The sequence below is a fragment of the Triturus cristatus genome, chromosome 8 (genome assembly GCF_964204655.1).
Source record: "Triturus cristatus chromosome 8, aTriCri1.1, whole genome shotgun sequence".
Classification (NCBI taxonomy): Eukaryota; Metazoa; Chordata; class Amphibia; order Caudata; family Salamandridae; genus Triturus; species Triturus cristatus.
The window spans coordinates 718,685,972-718,698,251 of record NC_140591.1 but is presented as its reverse complement, the minus strand read 5'-3'; positions in this window follow the sequence as shown (position 1 = coordinate 718,698,251).

The window sequence follows — 12,280 nt, the reverse complement described above, 5'->3', positions numbered from 1 at the left end:
TTATTGTCTTCGCATTAGTGCTCACCCACTGTGCACTGTTTAAAATTCACGTACTCTCAGGCTGCTTTCAAATTCTGCACTGCCGCATTTCGTGAAAGTCCCAAAGAGCTCGGGCCTCCGATGCTGTCAAGAGGTAGTGGAATACCCCTCTCGACTCCCTTGCTCGCCTCTTAAATGCCGGTAATGCCATAGTTTCATCTTGGTGTGAGGCGGGCGGGTCATGCCCCAGAAATCAATCCATACCAAATTTCTCCGTGCTGAGGGGCCCCGACCCTGACAGGGCGGCCTCGGCGTAGCAGGAACGGAGTGTCCTGCAACTGACGTTCACAACACACAAAAGATGCCAAGGCTCAAAGCATCAGAGGAACAGCGCTCTTTATTGGATACAAAGCGGCAAATGGAATTAATGTCCAGACGCGTTTCAGCCGGTTGGCCTTAATCATTGGAGGTTGGGGTTTAGTGACACCATGTGGTTTCAAAATTTAAAGGTAGACTGCTTTCGTAGTCCCAAATTCCTTCATTACCCAACATGCAGTATGAGAGAAAGATAACGCCGGTGCAGAGTAAAGTGCAAATATAGATGTAAATTATTGTCTTCGCATTAGTGCTCACCCACTGTGCACTGTTTAAAATTCACGTACTCTCAGGCTGCTTTCAAATTCTGCACTGCCGCATTTCGTGAAAGTCCCAAAGAGCTCGGGCCGCCGATGCTGTCAAGAGGTAGTGGAATACCCCTCTCGACTCCCTTGCTCGCCTCTTAAATGCCGGTAATGCCATAGTTTCATCTTGGTGTGAGGTGGGCGGGTCATGCCCCGCCCGCCTCACACCAAGATGAAACTATGGCATTACCGGCATTTAAGAGGCGAGCAAGGGAGTCGAGAGGGGTATTCCACTACCTCTTGACAGCATCGGAGGCCCGAGCTCTTTGGGACTTTCACGAAATGCGGCAGTGCAGAATTTGAAAGCAGCCTGAGAGTACGTGAATTTTAAACAGTGCACAGTGGGTGAGCACTAATGCGAAGACAATAATTTACATCTATATTTGCACTTTACTCTGCACCGGCGTTATCTTTCTCTCATACTGCATGTTGGGTAATGAAGGAATTTGGGACTACGAAAGCAGTCTACCTTTAAATTTTGAAACCACATGGTGTCACTAAACCCCAACCTCCAATGATTAAGGCCAACCGGCTGAAACGCGTCTGGACATTAATTCCATTTGCCGCTTTGTATCCAATAAAGAGCGCTGTTCCTCTGATGCTTTGAGCCTTGGCATCTTTTGTGTGTTGTGAACGTCAGTTGCAGGACACTCCGTTCCTGCTACGCCGAGGCCGCCCTGTCAGGGTCGGGGGCCCCTCAGCACGGAGAAATTTGGTATGGATTGATTTCTGGGGCATGACCCGCCCGCCTCACACCAAGATGAAACTATGGCATTACCGGCATTTAAGAGGCGAGCAAGGGAGTCGAGAGGGGTATTCCACTACCTCTTGACAGCATCGGAGGCCCGAGCTCTTTGGGACTTTCACGAAATGCGGCAGTGCAGAATTTGAAAGCAGCCTGAGAGTACGTGAATTTTAAACAGTGCACAGTGGGTGAGCACTAATGCGAAGACAATAATTTACAACTATATTTGCACTTTACTCTGCACCGGCGTTATCTTTCTCTCATACTGCATGTTGGGTAATGAAGGAATTTGGGACTACGAAAGCAGTCTACCTTTAAATTTTGAAACCACATGGTGTCACTAAACCCCAACCTCCAATGATTAAGGCCAACCGGCTGAAACGCGTCTGGACATTAATTCCATTTGCCGCTTTGTATCCAATAAAGAGCGCTGTTCCTCTGATGCTTTGAGCCTTGGCATCTTTTGTGTGTTGTGAACGTCAGTTGCAGGACACTCCGTTCCTGCTACGCCGAGGCCGCCCTGTCAGGGTCGGGGGCCCCTCAGCACGGAGAAATTTGGTATGGATATATATATATATATATATATATTCACTATTAAAAAGCAATGGTAAAAGAGACATTATAGTTAGGTGAAAATGTCAGTTAAAATGTTTCAAACTAATAAAACCACTGAAAATCACCAGTTATAGTTATCTAAAGTAACTATAACTTGCGTCGTGGAGGCATGCACCACCCCGATTTTATGGGGGTCACGGACTTGAAATCACTAAAGTCTGAGGTGAAGCAGCATCAAGGGATTAATGGACACACAGTATTCTGGGACCCAATCGGGGCTTTTCATTTTTCAGCTGTGGCGCTCCCATTCAGGGAATTAACACTTACTATGTATCCCACAATGCAGCGTTTCAAACTCATTTGAGTTTCATTTGAATAAATAGTGGGCGTGTTAAACGCCAAGGACAGTCGAGCCTCTGATGACAAGCGAACGGCTCAGAAACCATCAGGCGAAGAGCGACTGAAAAGCTGACACCGGTATGCTGATGTGTCTTCTACCCGCTAGATTGCGGTGCTGCTCGTGTGCTGCCTTGCCTGAGGGCATGGTGTTTTGGAAAATATATATATATATATATATATATATATATATATTCACTATTAAAAAGCAATGGTAAAAGAGACATTATAGTTAGGTGAAAATGTCAGTTAAAATGTTTCAAACTAATAAAACCACTGAAAATCACCAGTTATAGTTATCTAAAGTAACTATAACTTGCGTCATAAACTAACCATAACTCATGACCTTGCCATGCAATGTTTGCACCCTTACATGTTGCATCAATCATGACATATTCAATGAATGCAATGATAACATCCGTAATAACATCTGATTGGCAGACCGAACTACACCGCTGATTTCACGTTTGTTTTTTTTTTCCAATGAATTTCTACATTTTTTAAACGTAAAGTAGCATATTATTACTATACCTGTTTGTATGCAGTAGGGCTTTAGTTACATAAGGTAGCTTGAGTACATGGAGGGAGTATGATTTCTGTAAAGAGTAGTGCATAGCGCACAGGCAGAGTCAGCAGTCCTTTGCCCACTTAATTGGATTTCAGGTGTCAGGAGGGAGTCAGCTCTCCAGCGAGACATGTAGAGAAGGTGTTTGAGTGCGTAGAGGTAGTGGCTTCTCCATAAAGACTGTTAGAAGGTGACCTCAGAGGGGCCCGGAGGGGGCCCTGACTGCCCTGAGACCCACCCTCGAGGTATCGTAGCCGGGCACTGGCGGGAGACTCCTCAGGGGAGGAACCTCGTATCTAGGATCGCACACTCGGCACCACATGACAGAGAGACACCACACGAGGAGTTCTTACGAGCAAATCTTTATCAGATTGGAGTGGTAGGATCTTTATGATCAGCACGGCAAATATATACAAGCAGAGCGTGGGCTCTCAGAGTCTTGGAGGGGAGTAGGAGGTAGCGGGACAGTCTTTGGGGATATGGATCAAATGCAGGAGCGTACCCGTCGCACAGCTCACAATCCTCGAGCTGGGGGATACGCTTGTCGTCGTGGGGTCCGGCGAGACCAAGAGAGTCTGTGGGAGCCGCGAGTCACTCAGCAGGGCTCGGATACAAGTTCGGTGGTCTTACGATCTTCGAGGAGCCGCGAGTCACTCAGCAAGGCTCAAGCACAAGTTCGGAGGTCTTACGATCTTCAGGGAGCCGTGAGTCACTCAGCAGGGCTCAAGCATAAGTTCGGAGGTCTTACGATCTTCAGGGAGCCGCGAGTCGCTCAGCAGGGCTCAAGCACAAGTTCGGAGGTCTTACGATCTTCAGGGAGCCGCGAGTCGCTCAGCAGGGCTCAAGCACAAAGTCGGAGGTCTTACGATCTTCAGGGAGCCGCGAGTCACTCAGCAGGGCTCAGGTGTTCCAAGGCGAATCCGCCGGACAGTCCCAGAGCACCCCTTGTTATAGGGCGACTCCTCTTTGATGTCCGGAGTCCGTGCAGGCAGGGGTCTTGTCACCTGGGGGTCGCTTGTTGGGGTTTCCTGCCATTGTCTTTTGATCCTTTCAGGGCCGGTGTGAGACCGGCCTCACGGCGTTGCCCTCCCCATAGTCCCGCCAACCTGCAACCACCCTCAAGACACGACATCCCTGACTCCGGCCGCCCCAGCCACCCCCGATCCACGGGCCGGCCAGAGACCTGACAGACTCAACACCCTACCACGCATGCCCAACCGAGGGAGCGGGAACCCTCGAGCCAGACCCAGAGGCGCCAGCCCAGTCACACCTCGGGTCGCCTTCCCCGGGAGGACTCAATCGGCCACCAGGCCCCTGGGGAGCAGGCGCCTCCCCTACCGAGCGTCTGGGGTCCCTCCCAGACCCACCTGAAAAGACCAAAGAAGTGAGCGGCAGGAAATCCCGCCGAACCCCCTCCGTCAGCCCAGTCCCCCCTCTGCGAGCACTCCGGACTTCAAAGAACCAGCGGAGTATAAAAAGGGGTGCCGGAGGAACAAGGACAGAGAAGACCTGGAACCATCTGAGCCTGCTGACGCTGTCGCGGCTCCTGAACGCTGAAGTCACCTGGGCCTGCTGAGTGACTCGCGGCCTCTTGCTATTGAACCATCTGAGCCCTGCGGACGAGGTCGCGGCTCCCGAACACTGATCCACCTAGGCCTGCTGAGTGACTCGCGGCCCCCCAGCTATTGAACCATCTGAGCCCTGCGGACGGAATCGCGGCTCCTGAACTCCGACCACCTGTGCCTGCTGAGAGACTCGCGGCGCTCTCCTTGAGGACGACTCGATAAGAGATCGCCCAGAGACACGACACCCTCCAGCTCGAGGATTGTGAGCTTCCGCAGGGTATTTCGCAGAGACACTATCTTGAAAGACTGTCCCGCTACCCCCATTCCCCACGACTGATTTGTGGTACGTTGTGCCACTGCTGTACTATTTGCCTTTGGGTCATAAAGATCCCTGAAATCATCGATAAAAGAACTTATCGTCCTACAAAGAATACGTGTGGTGTCCCTCTGTTCACAGTGCAGATCAGGGTGTGCGCGCCTGGTTCGGCTTACTTGGGAGAGGTGGGTCAAGGGGGTGGGCAAGACGTGTATCGAACTTCCCTTCCGGCAGACGCCTTTCCAACATTTGGTGGCAGACGACGGGATCCGAGCTGACACCGAAGGAGAGCGTGCAGTAAACGACTAACGCACTACCAAACAGAAATGGAAGGAGAAACCTCCCTGGGTGCCACAGGTACCGAAATAAGCTCACCGTTCCGAGAAGATCAATTGGACTATTACACGCATAGAGAACTAAAACAGTTTTGCAAAGACCTTGGCATCGCTACCACCGGACTGAGCACAAAGGAAGACTACCAGAAGGTACTGAAAGCCTGGGTCGAGACGGGGGCGCCCCCGACCCAAACGGAAAGAGACTCTACCCATGAACAAACAAGCACCCCGGCGAGAAACAACGGGCCAGAGGGGAACCTGTCCTCCGAGGAACTAGCGGACCGAGAGAGAAGCCGCAACCACGAACTGGAACTGGCAAAACTAAAAATCGAGGGAGAGATAAAACTGGCAGAGAAGAAGTTAGCCGTCGAGCAGCTACGGCTACAAGGGGAACTCGAAGAGAAGAGACTCCAAAGGGAGCACGACGAAAAGAAACTCCAGCTAGAACATGAACGCGGCCTGAAGGAAATTGAGTGGCGGGCTAGACACGAAAAGTCACAGCCGCCCGGGAATCCCCAGCCCGCTCCCGCCGGGGAAACCAAAGTTCACATCCCCAAGGATGTGGTCAAGGAGTATTATAAGAACGATGATATCCAGCAGTGGTTTAAAGCATACGAAGTCGCCATGACCTCTCACCGAGTCCCGCAGAAGGATTGGGGGGCTGGCCTATGGGGCCGGTTCTTAAGCGAAGGAAGGGACACTCTGCTCGATCTGCCCTCCGCGGTCATGAACTCCTACAGCCACATGAAGGAAGCCCTCGTGGGCCGGTACGGACTCACCCCCGAAATGTACCGACAACGGTTCCGAGATTGCAAAAAGATACCGGGCACCATGTGGGCCGAATACATGAACTTTTACAGCCGAGCTCTGGACGGTTGGATCAAGGGCAGCAAGGTCTCCACCTTCGAAGAACTGTTCGATCTGATCGCCTGGGAACATTTAGCGGCCAATTGCTTTATAGAACTGCGCCAGCATCTCCTAGACAGTAAACTCACCGACCCTAGGAAGCTGGCTGCTGAGGCTGATCATTGGGTGAACACCCGGGCCACCCGGGGCCCCGTGGGGGACTACGGCCGCAACAGTCAGGGTCCCCCCCGCCAGAGGGGCGGAGGGAACCACGGCCGACCAAGAGACTTTGCCGGGGGGTCCTCCACCAGCCCCCCCAGCAGCCCACCAGCGGCGGGTTCGGCCCAGTCTCCAGCCAGCACCGGAGCCCCAGGACGACCAGGTCCACGAGCTAGGATCACCTGCTTCCGCTGCCAGCAGCCCGGACACTACGCCAATGACCCCCAGTGTCCCCAGTATCAGCGAACCACAACGACCAACCCCACGACCCGGCAGATGGCCTCCGTGGCTCTGGGGGAAGAAATGGAAGACTCCGAGGAATGGGAACCGGCGGCCATGGCCCTGGTCTCCCTTGGGGATCGAGAGATGGTCCCCGGGACACCCTTGCCCGCCAACACAGAGAAATACCGACAGCAGGTGACTATCAACGGCCACCGAGTCGAGGGCCTTCGCGACACCGGGGCGAGTGTCACCGCGGTCCACCGCAGCCTAATTTCCGAAGACCAGATCCTAGCCAGGGCCCTCTGTCCGGTCGTATCCTCCGACAATTCTGAGAGCCTCTGCCAGATGGCCCTGGTGCCCTTCGAGTGGGGAGGGGTCTCCGGAGAACTGAAGGTAGCGGTCCGGAACTCGCAGCCCGTAGACTGCCTCCTGGGCAACGACCTGGAAAATTCCCCGTGGGGGCAGGTAGAACGAAGAGCCCACCTAGAGATGATGGGCCTACCGGAATGGGTCTGCGCCACCACGCGCTCCATGACCGCACGAGTGGCCCCCTCCAAGGGCGGTGAAGCCCTCTTACCGAACACTTTCCCCGAGAACAGGGACCCCCTACCAGAAGCAGACAACCCTCCTTCCAAGGAAGAAGGAGACACTAACCCAGGGGAAGGACCGGAACCGTCCGCCCCAGAGGCCCGGATGGAACCCGAAGAACTGCCCGAGTTGGCCCAGTGGCACTGCGAAGGGGGGCCCTCCCGCGAAGATTTCTGCTAGGAACAGACCACTTGCCCCTCCCTCGAGGGACTTAGACAACAAGCCGAAGCCCAGGTCGCCGGTGATCAAACCGGAACCCATTGGGTTTATTGGGACAATGGCCTCCTCTACAGCGAGCAAAAGTCAGCCGAGCTAGGCGCAGCACGAGTACTGGTGGTACCCCTGCGGTTCCGGAGCCTCCTCCTGGGCCTGGCCCACGATGTACCCTTGGCAGGACACTTAGGCCAAGACAAGACATACCAGCGATTGGTGACCCACTTCTATTGGCCCAAGATGCGAGCGAATGTAGAAACACACTGCAAGTCCTGCCTCACGTGCCAGGGCAGTGGGAAGAGTGGCGGAAAACGCAAAGCTCCCTTACAACCGTTCCCCGTTGTAAGTACCCCGTTCGAGCGGGTCGGCATCGACATCGTGGGACCCCTGGATCCGAAGACCGCCCAGGGCAACAGATTCATCCTCGTCCTGGTGGACCATGCCACCCGCTACCCCGAGGCCATCCCCCTCCGCACCGTGACGGCTCCCGTGGTGGGCCGGGCTCTCATGGGGATCTTCTCCCGGGTCGGATTTCCCCGCGAGGTTGTGAGTGATCGCGGCACGAACTTTATATCCCGCTACATGAAGTCCCTGTGGCAGCAGTGCGGAGTCACGTATAAATTCACGACCCCCTACCACCCCCAGGGCAACGGCCTGGTGGAGCGCTTCAACCGAACTCTGAAGGGAATGATCCTGGGCCTCGAAGAGCCCCTGCGCCGGAAGTGGGACGTCCTCCTCCCTTGCCTCCTGTTCGCGTACCGGGAGGTTCCCCAAAAGTCTCTGGGGTTCAGCCCCTTCGAACTGCTGTACGGACATCCCGTTCGAGGGCCCCTAAGCCTGGTCAAAGAGGGCTGGGAGACAAGCCCCCGGGGGACACCCCCAGATGTGTTCCGCTACATCCTGGCGCTCCGCAACCAGACGAGGAAGTTTAGGGAACTTGCAGAGGCTAACCTCGAGGCCAGCCAAGAAGAAATGAAGCGCTGGTATGACCAGAAAGCAACCTTGGTCGAGTTCCAGCCGGGCCAGCAGGTTTGGGTCATGGCTCCGGTGAGACCCTGCGCCCTACAAGACAAATGGACTGGTCCATTCAAGGTGGTCGAACGGAAGAGCCAGGTCACGTATCTGGTCGACGTACAATCCCCACGGAACCCCCTCCGGGTCCTCCACGTAAACCGTCTCAAGCCCCACTTCGTAAGGACAGAACTGAGTTTGCTACTGGCCACCGATGAGGGGGCAGAAGAGGACACTGAACCCCTGCCCGATCTCCTGTGCACAAAAGAACTGGACGGTTCCGTGGAGGGGGTGAAACTGTCGGACACCCTCACTCCCCAGCAGGCCGACGAATGCCGCCAGCTGCTCGGACAATTCGCAGACCTTTTCTCCCTCATTCCAAGGGTGACCGACTGGTGTGTCCACGACGTGGACACCGGCGACTGCCCACCTGTGAGACACCGAGCCTACCGGGTGCCTGACCGGGTCCGCACCTGCATCAAGATCGAGGTACAGAAAATGCTCAACCTAGGGGTCATCGAGCCCTCCGACAGCCCCTGGGCCAGCCCGGTGGTTCTGGTCCTGAAGGCTGCCTCCCCAGGGGTCGCCCCCGAACTAAGATTCTGTGTAGACTATCGGGGGCTCAATGCGGTCACCCGCGCAGACGCTCACCCTATTCCCCGAGCCGACGAGCTCATCGACCGCCTGGGGGCCGCCCAGCTCCTCAGCACTTTCGACCTGACCTGCGGGTACTGGCAGATCGCTCTCACAGAAGGGGCGAAAGAGCGCTCTGCCTTCTCCACGCCAGATGGCCACTACCGCTTCAGGGTCATGCCGTTCGGGATGAAAAACGCCCCAGCCACCTTCCAGCGGTTGGTGAACAAGGTCCTGGCCGGACTCGAGGAGTTCAGCGCAGCGTACCTTGACGACATCGCCGTATTCAGCTCTCAATGGCACGAGCATCTCCAGCACCTCCGACAAGTACTAATGGCCCTGCGCCAATCGGGCCTGACAGTGAAAGCCAGCAAATGCCAGCTCGGACAAGGCTCCGTGGTCTACCTGGGGCATCAGGTGGGCAGCGGCCAGGTCGCCCCTCTCCAGCCGAAGATCGATGCCATCAAGTCCTGGGAGCCCCCCACCACGCAGACAGAGGTTCGGGCCTTCCTGGGCCTTACGGGGTACTACCGGAGGTTCATGAAAAATTATAGTAGTATCGCAGGGCCCCTCACAGAGTTGACCTCCAAAAAGCTTCCGCAGAAGGTGCAGTGGACCCCCCAGTGCCAGCAGGCGTTCGACGCCTTGAAAACCGCCATGTGCACCGCTCCCGTACTCAAGGCCCCCGACTACTCCCGAGAGTTCGTGGTCCAGACCGACGCATCCGAACATGGCATCGGGGCCGTGCTCTCGCAGTTCGACGACAAGGGCATTGATCAGCCCATAGCCTTCATCAGCCGAAGGCTGCTGCAGAGAGAGCAGCGTTGGAGCACTATAGAGCGAGAGGCCTTTGCCGTAGTCTGGGCCCTCAAGAAACTGCGGCCCTACTTGTTCGGAACCCATTTTCGAGTACAGACGGACCACCGGCCCTTGCAGTGGCTAATGCGGATGAGGGGGGAGAACCCCAAGCTACTACGATGGTCCATCTCTCTCCAAGGGATGGATTTCACTGTCGAACATCGCCCCGGGACGGATCATGCCAACGCCGACGGCCTGTCCCGGTTCTTCCGCTTCGGCGAGGAGAACCCCCCAGTGGATGGGTAGTTCTCCGCGCCTTTCAGCTGGGGGGGACGCGTGTGAGACCGGCCTCACGGCGTTGCCCTCCCCATCGTCCCGCCAACCTGCAACCACCCTCAAGACACGACATCCCCGACTCCGGCCGCCCCAGCCACCCCCGATCCACGGGCCGGCCAGAGACCTGACAGACTCAACACCCTACCACGCATGCCCAACCGAGGGAGCGGGAACCCTCGAGCCAGACCCAGAGGCGCCAGCCCAGTCACACCTCGGGTCGCCTTCCCCGGGAGGACTCAATCGGCCACCAGGCCCCTGGGGAGCAGGCGCCTCCCCTACCGAGCGTCTGGGGTCCCTCCCAGACCCACCTGAAAAGACCAAAGAAGTGAGCGGCAGGAAATCCCGCCGAACCCCCTCCGTCAGCCCAGTCCCCCCTCTGCGAGCACTCCGGACTTCAAAGAACCAGCGGAGTATAACAAGGGGTGCCGGAGGAACAAGGACAGAGAAGACCTGGAACCATCTGAGCCTGCTGACGCTGTCGCGGCTCCTGAACGCTGAAGTCACCTGGGCCTGCTGAGTGACTCGCGGCCTCTTGCTATTGAACCATCTGAGCCCTGCGGACGAGGTCGCGGCTCCCGAACACTGATCCACCTAGGCCTGCTGAGTGACTCGCGGCCCCCCAGCTATTGAACCATCTGAGCCCTGCGGACGGAATCGCGGCTCCTGAACTCCGACCACCTGTGCCTGCTGAGAGACTCGCGGCGCTCTCCTTGAGGACGACTCGATAAGAGATCGCCCAGAGACACGACACCCTCCAGCTCGAGGACTGTGAGCTTCCGCAGGGTATTTCGCAGAGACACTATCTTGAAAGACTGTCCCGCTACCCCCATTCCCCACGACTGATTTGTGGTACGTTGTGCCACTGCTGTACTATTTGCCTTTGGGTCATAAAGATCCCTGAAATCATCGATAAAAGAACTTATCGTCCTACAAAGAATACGTGTGGTGTCCCTCTGTTCACAGTGCAGATCAGGGTGTGCGCGCCTGGTTCGGCTTACTTGGGAGAGGTGGGTCAAGGGGGTGGGCAAGACGTGTATCGAACCCCCCTTCCGGCAGACGCCTTTCCAACAGCCGGGTCGGGAGGAGTCCCAGACACCCAGCAGGCGTGGAGCCAGCCCTCGGGGAGGCCGGCAGGTTGATCGAAACCCACCATCCCAGGGAAGCGCAGAGGTGTGATAGAAACTTCTCCTCCCTCTCTCATCCCAAGGGGAGCGTGATGTCCTCCAGCCGGAGTGGCGCCTCGAGGCCAGGGTCGCGCTGGGGCCGGGCGGCCATCTTGTTGCATGAAGTGGTCACGCGGGCCCGGTATGGCCGAAGGGCAGAAGGCCACGGACGGGGAAGCCCGGGTTGGGTGCGTGCGAGTTCTGGTGGGAAGGATCGGCTAGGCCGTGGGTTTGGGGGCTGGTGTGAGGTGCAGGGGTCAGGTCTAGCTATGTTACGAGGGCCGGGTCTAACATGCGTCCCCCCAGCTGAAAGCCGGAGAGAACTACCCATCTTCTTGGGGGTTCTCTTCGCTGAGGCGAGGAGAGAGGCCATCGGCGTTGGCGTGGTCAGTCCCATGGCGATGTTCCACGGTGAAATCCATCCCCTAGAGGGAGATTGACCACCGCAGTAGCTAGGGGTTTTCCCCTCGCATCTGCATGAGCCATCGCAAGGGGCGATGGTCGGTTTGGACCTTGAAATGGGTGCCGAACAGGTAAGGGCGTAGTTTCTTGAGGGCCCAGACTACGGCGAATGCCTCTCGCTCGATGGTGCTCCATCTCTGTTCCCTGGGCAATAGCCTTCGGCTGAGGAAGGCTACGGGCTGGTCTAGGCCTTGGTCATTCACCTGGGAGAGGACTGCCCCGATGCCATGCTCGGAGGCATCAGTTTGTACCACAAACTCTTTGGAGTAGTCGGGGGCCTGGAGGACGGGGGCAGTACACATGGCCGCTTTCAGGGCCTCGAATGCCTCTTGGCAGGCAGGGGACCATTGCACCTTCTTGGGCTGCTTTTTGGACGTGAGTCCCGTGAGGGGACCGACCAGGCTGCCGTAATTCCGGATGAGTCTCCGGTAGTAGCCCGTGAGGCCCAGAAAGGCTCGGACCTCCGTTTGGGTAGTGGGGGGTTCCCAGACCAGGATGGCGTCGATTTTGGGCTGTAGAGGGGCGACCTGCCCGCTTCCGACCTGGTGCCCCAGGTAGGTTACCGAACCTTGCCCAATCTGGCACTTGCTGGCTTTCACGGTGAGGCCTGCCTGGCGCAGGGCGGTCAGCACCCTCCGAAGGTGCTGGAGGTG